Source organism: Crinia signifera, chromosome 6 (assembly GCF_055691185.1).
Source record: "Crinia signifera chromosome 6, ASM5569118v1, whole genome shotgun sequence".
In the NCBI taxonomy this organism is placed as follows: Eukaryota; Metazoa; Chordata; class Amphibia; order Anura; family Myobatrachidae; genus Crinia; species Crinia signifera.
This window is the reverse complement of record NC_139222.1, coordinates 168,926,120-168,939,654: the sequence shown is the minus strand read 5'-3', so window position 1 is coordinate 168,939,654 and position 13,535 is coordinate 168,926,120.

Genomic DNA, 13,535 nt, shown 5'->3' with positions numbered 1-13,535 from the left:
CACATGAGGATAGAGTGCCCTGCTCGTGAGAGCTTACATTCTAAAAGGGAGGGTTAGACAGACTGGGATGACACAGAGGGGAAGAAGTGAGCATAAAAAGAAGGTTAGGATGAGAGATGGTCAGGTTTTATGCAGGAGGGTGGGAAGGGGTCAGCTTAGTCTTTGATATTTTAAGTCTAAAAAAGCGCTGGGTCATCCAAGAGTAGATATCACAGAGACAGTTGGAGTGAGGATAGAGGGAGAGAGATCAGGAAAGGAGCAGTAGATTTCAGTATTATCAGCATAGATGTGATAGTGGAAGTTGAGTGAGCAAATGAGCTCACCCAGAGAGGACATAAAGAGAAGAAGAGGACCAAGAATAACATGTTGGGGGCACCTACTATCAATGGAAGAGCAGGAGAGGTGAAGTCATTAGAGGTACAGTTGTGCATTTTCAAAACTGACAGTGCAAATACAGTGATAGTCAAAGTTTTAGCAGATGTAAAAATGGTGATATCACAGCTGAATGGCCAGATTAAGCATCCAGGAGTAGTATGTTGTGAGTATGAAGTGAGCTCATTTAAAGCAGTCCTTTGGTTTTCTGAGTTGCTGTTGTTTCCTGTCCTTCTCTTTCACTTCAGTATAATGCAGGTATAATGCTGCAGTCATATTTAAATTATGCCACACTTTAAAAATTATGCTCACAGCTGACCATGCACACAGCCTAAACGGCTCACAGCCTATGTAATGAGTCGTAAATGCAGAAAGAATGCATGTGCACGCATTAATTGGACTCAAACCATCCAATCCCCAACCCCCCTAATACAATGAATGGTAATAAAAGTGGCTTACATAAACACCCATGGAATTCCAAGATACCAAGTTGGTTGTCAGTAGGGATGGCACTCGACCATCAATGATTTGAAATCATCAATGTTTTTTGTGGTTCTTGGCCGATGTTGAATACTTTTGCCTTGGTGAGCCAATGTTTATTTTTTTCTCCGACCCACCCGACACCTGGAAGTCCCAACCCTGGTGATTGGCCCATGGGCCATCTAGTCATATATAATGGATGACCATCAATAGCTAAAACTATCAATGGTTATTCATTAAATAGTATACTACTATCGATGGGTGGGATGGCAACCATCTATGGCGTCTGCACCGATGGCCATCCCTGTTGTCAGTTTCTTTCAGTTTCTGTCCCGTTTCAGTCCATGCTAAGTACAGGCTGAAGTTATGTCATTGTTTTCTCCCTACTTAAAAATCTTCCTACTGACAAAACATCTATAGTCAGCTTTTAATTGTCAGCCAAGGCTATAGTCAGCCTTCTATCCTCAATAAGTACTAAAAGCTGTAAAGGCCCCCATACATTATGCGATTATGGGCCGATTCCATGTGATTTGGGCACTTGGGCCGATAAATCACGTGAAATCGTCCCAAAATCGCATGCTTGTGACATTTGATCCAACCCGATGCGCGGTCCCGTGCGCATCGGACCAGATCAGGAGGTCAGATGTTCAGCATGTACGATGACGTCCGACCTCCTTCAGCGGGCAGGCGGGCAGCAGCGGCTCTGAGATGAGTGCCCAGTGGGGGGTGCTGGTGACAGTGGGGTGGGCGGCGGTAATAATCAGCATGCTGTCACTGTGTGCCGATGGCAGTGGGCAAGCAGCAGCTGCTATTACAACTTTAAAATAACATGTCAAATGACTGTCCGGCTTCTGATTGGCTGAGATAGTGCACTCTCAGTCAAGCAGCGGCTGCTGGGAAGGAGCTGCTGATTGGCTGAGAGTGCTCTATCTCAGCCAATCAAAAGCCAGACAATCATTTGACATGTTATTTTAAAGTTGTAATAGCTGCCACTGCCCACCCACTGCCACACAGTGACAGTGCACTGATTATCACTGCCGCCCACCACACTGTTACCGGCACCACCCGCTGCACCCACCAGACACTTTTCAGAGCCATTGCTGCCAGGCCCCACTACTGCAGCTGCTCACCGGCTGCACCCCCACACTGCTCCTCACCGCCCTGCAGCTCCACGTTTTTTTTTTTTACATGTGATAAATCGCATGCGATTTATCACATGTAAACAATGGCACACCAAGTGCCAAATTGTATGTGAGCCTCCCGGGGAGCTGCCGGGCGGCTCGCAGGATAATTGGGTCCAACTTGTCCCTAGGACAAGTCAGCCTAATGTATGGGGGCCTTAAGTTCATTGATTGAGACCCCACCCAGCCAGTGCCCCTCTCTCACTACCAATAAAACTAAGATAAGCAAATGGTAAGAGGTTACATACCATCCTAGTCACTAATAAATTCTAACTCACTTTAAATCTTAAAAATGCATTTGCAAAATTACCTATGATATTGCAGTATGCAAGACAGAGTGATGCTGGCAATGACGGGAAGTTACAGTAAATACCTATGATATTGCAGTATGCAAGACAGAGTGATGCTGGCAATGACGGGAAGTTACAGTAAATACCTATGATATTGCAGTATGCAAGACAGAGTGATGCTGGCTCAATACTGGCAATAGCATGTGAAGTTAAATACCTAAGTACCACTCCAACAGTGTTCCCCTGGGATATAATACAGTACAAAAAAATTGAGATTGCAGTCATTTAAGTGGTTTGACATCACTGAGCCTTCCCATGATTATTCACTCACAAATAGGAACAGAAAAGCTCAATATCTGTGTCATGCTCCAGAGTTGGCCTTTATTACAGTATGCGGTGCTTGCTTGGAGGTCTGGACTTGGTGCAGTTACATCTGGAGTTGCTGCAGGTAACTGATGAGTGATTTGTATACTGCCGTCTTACTAGCTACTTCTCTGACAACTCCATCCTTGATCATCTTCAGTCTGGCTTTCACACACGCCACTGACACTGTCCACTCCAATGAAATCACCAATGACCTGCTTTCAGCCAAGTCCAAGGGTCACTTCTCACTACTTATCATACTGGATCTCTTTGCTTCTTTAAACATTGTATATCATTCTCTCCTCTACACCCTTCAGACTATTTGCCTCTCTAGCACTGTTCTGGCCTGGTTCACCTCGTGCCTCACTTACTGCTCTTTCTCATTGTTTGCCTCTGGCTCCACCTTAATTTCTTCCATCCTCCCTGTTGGGGTTGCTCGGGGTTCTGTCCTAGGCACCTGTCTCTTTTCCTTGTACACCCCTTCCCTGGGTGTGCTAATTAGCTCCTTTGGCCTTCAATACTACCTATATGCCAACAACACACATCTATACCTCCTTCTCTATACTCTCTTGGGTATCCAGCTGCCTCTCTGCCATCTCATTCTGGATGTTTGAGTGCTTTCTAAAGCTCAACATGGAGAAAACAGAACTTATCATATTTCTCCACCCCTCAATAACTCCATCACTGTTGACAACACCATCATCTCCCCCATTCCACAACTCTGTTGCTTGGGTGTCACTCTTGACTCCCACATCCCCACAACCAATTCCAGGCTCATTCCTGCCAGTTCCAGCCTCACAACGTTGTTCACATTAGGCTGTTTCCCTCTCAGAGTCCGACTAAACCTATTATTCATCTCACAGATTGAATACTACAACAGTCTCCTCACAGTCTCCCACACTACCAGTTTCTCCCCTCCAGTCTGCCCTCAACTCTGAAGCTAGACTTATCTTCCTTTCTTGCCTCTCCACTTCTGCCAAGCCCCTTCAAGAAAATCTGCACTGGCTGCCATTCTCTTATGTAATCCTCCTCAAACTCCTAACAGTCAAATAAAAGACCCTCTCTGGCTCTATTGCTCCCTACATCTTCAACCTCATTTTCCTACACACTCACTGGTCTGCCAAAGACCATCCCCTCAACTCTACCATGGTAACTGCATCCCACATAAGTGTAGTCAAGATTTTGCCCTCTGGAATGAGCTCACTCACCGTCAATGCCTGACTGTGTCTGCCACACACAGCATTACTGGGAGCGAGGGAGGGGACGCGGTGACGCGACAGCCGCTTTGCCACCATTGGTTGGTGCGGCCACCGTGTGACGGCGTCCCCTCCCACACCACAGTACTGATGTGCAGGGCGGGCGCAGTCCGGATTTGGCGGGCACATCTTTGAGGCGGCAAATGGCTACTCTGCAGTTCTCGCCTCTCTCCTGGCTTCCCCCCCTCTCTCAGGCACCACACGGCCCTGAAAAAGACCAAAGCGTGGCGAGTGCAGCGAGCCCCGCGGATTTCTGCACTCGCCACACTATATAAAATCGACTCCATGCGTAGTGGACAGTATGGTTATGAACAGGTAAGAAATCGCATTGGATCGGCCGATATCACATCCAATATATCAGCCGCTGTGAAACTAAACAAGTACCTATCGCACAATAAGAAACGACACTGAGGCATGGATAATCCCAACGTTTCGTGGCTGTGTTGCCACTTTATCAAGGTGCCTAAGAATTAAAAATCTTCTTATATGTTACTTTTTCCCTTTTTTTATATATTGTTGTATATGATCTTTGCACATTATGTGTTACAGCGTAAGCATTGGTTACACATGTCGTGCTTTTTTATATCAACTAACTTTATTGTTCCTCTTTTTGCACAATGCAGGTCCCCTCTGTGCAGCACTGCATGGACAGGCTTCCCGCAGCTAGCCAGTCTCAAGCAATAATTTTTTTTTTAAAAGAACATGATACAATAGCAGAAATCATATTTAGTACAAAACGGGGGATACATGTCCCCACTTCCGGCGGGCGGACGTTACTTCCGCCCCGCTTCCGGTGTATGCTTGTATAGTAAGTCTATGGGACTTCCGCCACCCTTTAGCAGACAGTCCCTGTTCAGATATGCCCCGCTTCCGGTTTTCGGCTGTCTGTCTGTCTCTTGGGCAGTCATTGGTTGCCGTGACTGTCAGTCATCCATTAGGTTGTTAGACTGGGATTAGTTGCGATATTGTCTCCAGTCGGCAGACATTTTGTTGGGGATGATCATATCTTTAGACAGAGTATCTGCCATCTTTCTGTATTCTGATGGGCCAATTCATAGTTTTTCTTTCTTTATGCTCATGTTTTTCTTAATAATCGATTTGACATATGACATGGGGGTAGAGAAAATATAATAAGTACACAATTTTGAAAGTATTTTACGCAATTGTGAGTTAATAAGTGAAATATAAGGACAATCGCAGATACCGATGCTCAGCCTATCCACTTTTTTATATTTCACTTATTACCTCACTCTTTAATCCTGTCACAGCCTCCCGGACTGCGGTGGTCACTTACCGGGTCCGGGGGCGTGGGTGGTGCGGGCGCCTTCTCCGGGCTCAGCGGCGGCTGCGGCGGGTCTGGGGCGGCGTGCAGGGCTGTCCGGGTCAGGGCGCTGGTTTCCGCGCTGGCAGCAGAAGTTTCCCGGCTGCGCCGAAGGAAACAGGAGGCAGGGCTCTGTCGGGCAGGCGGGTGCGCGCTCACTAGGGGAGCGCGTGCCGCTCTCATGCACTTTTAAAGGTACAGGCAGGAAATTAGGGGTTTTGCCTGCAGGGATAAAAGGAAGTCCCTGACAGGTAAACGCCGCCAGAGTATAGGTTCACTTTGCCTACTCCAGCGTTCTGATACTGTGTTCTCTGATTGTTACCGACCCGTGCTATTCCTGACTACTCTATTGCCAAATCCCTGTGTACTGACTACCGTGCTTCACTGTGTACTGACCCGGCCTGAACTGACTCTCCGATTATCCGACCTCTGATACTGTGTCCCACCGATTGTTACTGACCCGGCTTTTCCCTGACTATTCTTTGCTGCATCCCTTTGGTACCGCTTTGCCCATCTGGTGTCGACCCGGCTAGACGACCACGTCCATATTCACCCAGCACTTCCACTCACTAGGGAAACCTATCCAGGGGGCCGCGACCGACGTGTCGGGAGCCGCAGAAGCCCAAATCCCGCTTGGAGGGGTCACTGGCAGAAAACCCCCGGCACAGTTAGACTCCGCGCCCCTGTGGTAGGTCAAGCCAATTCCCGAGTGGAAGTGTACCCAAGTTGTGTGACAGAATACTCTGGCCCATTTGAGTATGGACCCAGCAAGTGGCCCGTCTCCTAAGGAGCTCCTGGAGCATCTCCTATCCAGGGTGGAAAAACAGGAGCAGGACCAGGCGCAAATCATGCAGTGCCTCCAAACCCTGATGCAGCGTGTTGAGTCACCACCACCTCCACCTCCGCCAGCACCATTGCCTCCAGCAGTTGTCGTCGGTGCACCTTCCCTTCGTATTCCTAACCCGGCCAAGTTTGACGGCAACCCGAAAGAATGTAGAGGTTTTTTGAACCAGTGTCTTATCCAGTTCGAGGTTCAAGCGGCACCTTTTCCTTCGGAGAGGACGAAAGTGGCTTATATAATTTCTTTGTTGACCGGCCAAGCCCTGTCTTGGGCCTCCCCACTCTGGGAGAAGAATCATGCCATTGTCAGCCGAAGTGCAGATTTCATCACTGAATTTCGCAAGGTCTTCGATGAGCCAGGTCGAGTGACTTCTTCTGCATCAGCAATTCTGCGCCTGAGACAAGGGAACCAAATGGTGGGCCAGTACACGGTTCAGTTTCGGACTCTAGCCTCTAAGTTGGGGTGGAATGATGAGGCCTTAATAGCCACTTTCACACAGGGTCTTTCAGATAAGATCAAAGATGAATTGGCATCTCGAGAGCCTGCCGCTTCCTTGGATGATCTTATTTCCTTGTGCACTCGGATAGACTAACGCCACCGAGAGAGGGACAAAGAAAAGGAGCAGTCCTGAAAGTATAGTTTCAAATTGGCTCCTCGATTTCTTCCTCCAGGGTCCAGCTCCGCTTCTGCAACTGATACGGCTACCAGCCAACAATTAGAGGAACCCATGCAGATTGGGAAATCCCGTCTGCCATTTGCTAAAAGAGAACAAAGGTTCAAGAATCGCTTGTGCCTGTACTGCGGAGAATCCGGTCATCTTCTCTCCAGTTGTCCCAAGCGTCCGGGAAACAACAAAGCCTAACTGACTGCAGGGGGGTCAGCCTAGGTACAGTACTACATACCCTTTCTCGAGTCTTTGCAGCAGGCTTTGCCATTGATGTTACCCTCCAAGGACAAAGTTCTCCCATTGCTTTCAAAGCCTTTCTGGATTCGGGTGCCGATGGTAATTTTATTACGATCCAGGCAGTCAAGCGCTTGGGGATTCCATGCCAGGCTTTAACCAATCCCTTACATATAGTAGGGGTGGATGGTAACAGACTGCCGCTGTCAAGCATACATTCCAGCACCAGACCGGTAGTTTTGAGAGTAGGAGCCCTTCACCAGGAGGCTATCTCTTTTTTCGTACTTCCCTCTGCTGAAAATCCGATTATTCTGGGATTACCCTGGTTGCAGATATATTCACCCATCCTAGATTGGAATAATCCCCAAATACTAGCATGGGGAAAGGAATGTCATGGTCGGTGTATTTCCAAAGTTGAACGTCTTTATTGTTCCTTGTCTTCTACCATGGATTCCGATGTCAAACTTCCAGCGCCTTATCTACCCTTCTTGGATGTCTTTAGTAAAAAAGAGGTGGAAAAACTGCCAATCCACAGAGTCTGGGATTGTGCCATTGATTTACTTCCTGGAAAGTCTCCTCCGCGTGGTCGGGTATTCCCGTTGTCCTTAGCAGAGTCTCAAGCAGTGCCTGAATACATCAAGGACAATTTGGAGAGGGGCTTCATCAGGGAGTCCAAGTCACCTGCAGGTGCAGGCCTATTCTTTGTCAAGAAAAAAGACGGCGGACTCAGGCCTTGCATTGACTACAGGGGCCTTAATGCCATTACTATTAAGGATTGCTTCCCTCTTCCTCTAATCTCAGAACTTTTTGACAGGATCAAGGGGACACGGGTCTTCACAAAACTTGATCTCCGGGGAGCCTATAACTTGATCCGAATCAAGTCAGGAGACGAGTGGAAGACTGCTTTTAATACACGGGATGGGCACTTTGAATACCTGGTAATGCCGTTCGGGTTAAGTAATGCCTCGGCGGTCTTTCAAAGATTCATGAACTCTATCTTTCAAGACTTTTTGAATAAATTCATGGTGGTCTACCTTGACGACATATTAATTTTTTCTGAGAATCTTCAGGCACATCGGATTCATGTTGGTGAGGTGCTGGCTCGTCTTCGCAAATACCAGTTATATTGCAAGCTGGAAAAGTGCTCTTTTGAACAGCCGGAGATGCCTTTTCTAGGCTACATCATCACGAGTACTGAGCTACGCATGGATCCACAAAAGTTGTCTGCAATTTCTGATTGGCCTTAACCAGTGGGCTTAAAAGCCATCCAACATTTCTTGGGGTTCTGTAATTTTTACAGACAGTTCATCAAAAATTATTCCTCAGTGGTGGCCCCTATCACCAAGCTTACCCGTAAGGGGGAGAATACTAAAGAGTGGCCTTTAGAAGCCAAACAAGCCTTTCTTTTACTCAAGCAACTCTTTGTGTCCGCTTCGATCTTGAGGCGTTCTGATTCGGACAAACCTTTTTTCTTAGAGGTAGATGCCTCGTCAGTAGGTGTTGGAGCAGTTCTTTCCCAAAAGGATGATACCAATAAGTGGTAGTCTTGTGGTTTCTTTTCCAGGAAATTTCAACCAGCAGAACGCAATTATGCAGTTGGAGACAAAGAATTGTTGGCCATTAAATTAGCTTTGCAAGAATGGCGGCATGTTCTGGAAGGAGTGAAATTTCCAGTGACGGTCTATACAGACCATAGAAATCTGTTATATCTTAAAACTGCGAACTGTCTCAATTATCGACAAGCAAGGTGGTCTTTATTTTTTGATCTATTTAATCTGGTCCTAACGTATCGACCAGGTGACAAGAATATCAAAGCGGACGCTCTCTCTCGAGTCTTTGCCCCAGCCTCATCGGAAGAATTGATTGAGCAGAAACCCATCTTAAAGTCATCCTGTTTTATTGCCTCTTCCAAAAGAGTCAAGGTTCCGCCTGGCAAAACATTTGTGCCTTCCAGATCAAGGACCAGTGTCATGCGTTGGTTCCATTCTTCCCGTTTTTCAGGTCATGCGGGTGCTAACAAGACCTTGGAGGTTATCTGTCGAAATTATTGGTGGCCATCGATAAGATCAGATATAAAAAAAATTGTCGCTGCCTGTAACGTCTGTGCTCAACATAAATCGTCCACGCAGGCTTCAGCTGGGTTACTCCATCCTCTCCCCATCCCAAATCACCCTTGGGAGGACATCTCGATGGATTTCATCTCGGAGCTTCCACCCAGTCAAGGCTACAACACTATATGGGTGGTGGTGGACCGCTTTTCCAAAGCCGCGCACTTTATTCCATTAAAGGGCCTTCCCTCAGCTCATAAGTTAGCCGAAGTCTTCATTAAGGAGATCTTCAGACTTCACGGCTTTCCACGAAGCATTGTTTCAGATAGAGGAGTTCAGTTTACGTCCAGGTTTTGGCGATCCTTACTGTATGTTCATCTTTCAACATTAAGCTTAACTTCTCCTCGGCCTCTCATCCTCAAAGTAATGGTCAAACGGAGAGGGTCAATCAAGATCTAGAGAAATTCCTCAGAGTCTATGTCTCAGCTAATCAAGATGATTGGGCGTCCCTACTTCCATGGCTAGAATTTGCTCATAATAACCTGTTCCATGAGTCTACTAGCCACTCTCCATTTTTTATCCAAAATGGCTTTCACCCTAATTTACCAGAAATGTTTTCCAAATCTAGTAGCACACTTCCGGCAGTCCAACATACGGTCAAAAGTTTCATGGACATTTGGTTGGACGTTAGAAAGAAACTTGCAAGCTCTTCGGAACGCTACAGACGCTTTGCTAATTACAAGAGGAGAGTCGCACCTCAATTCAAGCCTGGAGATAGGGTTTGGCTCTCTACCAAGCATCTACGGCTCAGGGTACCATCTATGAAGCTGGCTCAGAGGTTCATCGGGCCTTTTAGCATTCTTCAGATAATTAATCCGGTAGCAGTAAGACTCAAACTTCCAAGATCATTAAGGATTCCCAATGTTTTCCATGTCTCTCTACTTAAACCGCTGATAATCAACAAGTTTTCCAACACCAGGCATCCTCCCTGGCCCATTCCTGTAGATGGTCACGAGGAATATGAAATCAAACAAATTCTCGATTCCAGGGTGTCCAGGGGAGTTGTTCAGTTCCTCATTGATTGGAAGGGATTTGGTCCTGAAGAACGTTCTTGGGTTAAAGCTTCGGAAGTCCATGCCCCACAGCTGTTACAGGAATTCCATCGAAAACATCCCAGCAAACCCTTCATAGGGTGTTCGGTGCCCACCCCTAGGGGAGGGGGTAATGTCACAGCCTCCCGGACTGCGGTGGTCACTTACCGGGTCCGGGGGCGTGGGTGGTGCGGGCGCCTTCTCCGGGCTCAGCGGCGGCTGCGGCGGGTCTGGGGCGGCGTGCAGGGCTGTCCGGGTCAGGGCGCTGGGTTCCCCACTGGCAGCAGAAGTTTCCCGGCTGCGCCGAAGGAAACAGGAGGCAGGGCTCTGTCGGGCAGGCGGGTGCGCGCTCACTAGGGGCGCGCACGCCGCTCTCATGCACTTTTAAAGGTACAGGCAGGAAATTAGGGGTTTTGCCTGCAGGGATAAAAGGAAGTCCCTGACAGGTAAACCCCGCCAGAGTATAGGTTCACTTTGCCTACTCCAGCGTTCTGATACTGTGTTCTCTGATTGTTACCGACCCGTGCTATTCCTAACTACTCTATTGCCAAATCCCTGTGTACTGACTACCGTGCTTCACTGTGTACTGACCCGGCCTGAACTGACTCTCCGATTGTCCGACCTCTGATACTGTGTCTCACCGATTGTTACTGACCCGGCTTGTCCCTGACTATTTTTTGCTGCATCCCTTTGGTACCGCTTTGCCCATCTGGTGTCGACCCGGCTAGACGACCACGTCCATATTCACCCAGCACTTCCACTCACTAGGAAAACCTATCCAGGGGGCCGTGACCGACGTGTCGGGAGCCGCAGAAGCCCAAATCCCGCTTGGAGGGGTCACTGGCAGAAAACCCCCGGCACGGTTAGACTCCGCGCCCCTGTGGTAGGTCAAGCCAATTCCCGAGTAGAAGTGTACCCAAGTTGTGTGACAAATCCACTCTCTTCTGAATCTATGTGAACCCCCTCCCTTCTTTTATGCTTACACATCATAGCTAAAATGAACATGTGTTTTTTTCTTGGGTTAAAGCTCAACTGCTTTTAAAGGTGAGATAATCCCAAACACAGCACCTGAATTAGTATTAAAGGGGCATCTGTCACAGGTTTCAGGTAAATGAGCTTATCTAGGGTGCATGAGAAAACTATGATCACAGTAACAGAGGTTAATTAAAAATCATATATATATATATATATATATATATATTTATATACACACACATCTATAATGTATACTTTTAATTGTTATTATATATTTTTTCGGTACTTATGTAATATCTGGGCTCCCGTTTTTCTTATGAGACTGCGTCCCCTCGCGGGGCTCGCTGCGCTCGCCACGCTTCGGGCACGGTGGCTCGCTGCGCTCGCCACACTATATAAAATCAACTCCATGCGTACTTGGATAGTAGGGGTATGAAAAAATGGGGTGCATTTAACATGGGAGCCCAGATAATACATAAGTACCATTTTTTCTATTAAATTGATGCTTACAGTACTATAATACTATGATATTATATATATTCATGATAAAAATATGAAGTATTTTTCGCGATTCGTAATACAAGATATTTTGTGTGCGGCCCTCGAATATTTACTGGAAATGTTTAGCGTCCCCCCCAGCTAAAATAGTTGCCCACCGCTGATTTATGTGCAAACTTTCCTATGACCAAGAAATTAGCAATAAGGTTTTGTCTAGTGGAATTTAAACAATGAAACAGTTTGAATAGATGCTTTAGTTTAGTGCTATTGTTGCCCTAAATACTGTTTGTAAATAAACTGTAATGTATTTTGTACCGCATGTTTACAATGCAGTGTTTAAAAATGGCGTATGCTCACAGAAGCAGCCAACAGTACCTATTTTTGTGCAACAGACGATTGTACTTTCAAAAGGGCATGGATTTCCAGGATATATCATAGTCTTCACAAACATGTGCATAGTAAAGGTATATCTGAGGTTTGGTCTATTTTGTTTTACTGAAACATTGAGATCTATGTTTTTTCTATATTATACCCCTTTTTAACTATACAAGCTGGGATTTTGTACCCGGATGCAAACCCTTTCTCACTAGTATCCCGATCTGGCATAATGTCGGGCCGGTGATGTCATTGGTAGGTGGGCCAGGATGGCACTGGGAGATGAGAGTATCTCCCAGCAGCGGCTTTTACATTGCAGTGAATGGGACGCATCGACCCAGATTAGGCATTTCCACTGCCCGTGAACCCAGGACCATCCCGGGTCTAACCCAGGTAATTACCCAAATTGGATTGCTGAGACAATGGACCTAAGATTTTTCCTGGGGAGGCGTTTCCCCTAGCAAAAAACCCGGGTCAATGCGCATCCCCATGAAAAATCATGGGTTGTATTTTGCTAGTGGAAAAGGGGCATTAATGTGAATTATTGAATAACTTGAAGAAAGTGATACATTGTACATGCAAATGCAGCTTTATTAACTCAATTATCTTACAGAAATGCACAGCAGGAAATCTTTCAAATGAGGATTTACTGTACTAAAATCTTCATAAAAACAGAGCACCGAGCTTCAATAGCTTATGAACATTAAATAGTCATGTGATCAGCTAGAGAACCTGATGCATGAATCATGCTTTTGAGTTGGAGATGGAACACTAGGTCTGACACAATATGGAGGTTATTCTGATCGGAGCGGCCAAACGTGCGTACGTTCACTATTAACGTACGCTAGCCGTACGCAGCCGTTGGGGTTAAGTCCACCCACAAATCAGCCGCTTACGTAGGGGCAGAAATAACGTAGAAGGGGAGTGGCGTACAAATGAGCGTACGGCAACGTACGCGGACGGCTCAGCCCTTGCACTCCGACAACAGGCGTACAACTGAGCGTACGGCGCCGTTTACGGACGTCTTTCGTCCGTCTTCCCACCGACTTCTTGCGGAGATCTGAACGTACGCCAGCTTGCACGGACGGGTCCCTATTGTTTTCAATAGAAAAGTCAGCTTATGTCACCGCTCATGAGAGGGAGCGTACGTCCGTGTACGCTGGCATACCCTTCACATATATGGACCTGCAAATCTTGCCTTTCAACTATAATTATGAAAATTAATTAATTGATTGAATTAATTAATGTGCAAAATAGTGGCCATGGGCTTAAAACATTGCTAAAACATACTTTGTAGGTGTTAGATGTGGTTTATGTTATTGTATCATAAATACAAAACCTATGTTTGTATTACAGTGAACACGTTGACACATGTCGACTTGTGTAGATTGAGTGTGCTACTGTGTAAAGTCTATGAAAGCACGTAGTGAATGTGTATAACTGTTTAACAAATACCTACCTTAGCATATATAAGCAGGTCTTAAAAAGATTCTTACCTTAAATTAAACCAACCTTTAAATGTAGAGAAGTATAGAAAGATAAG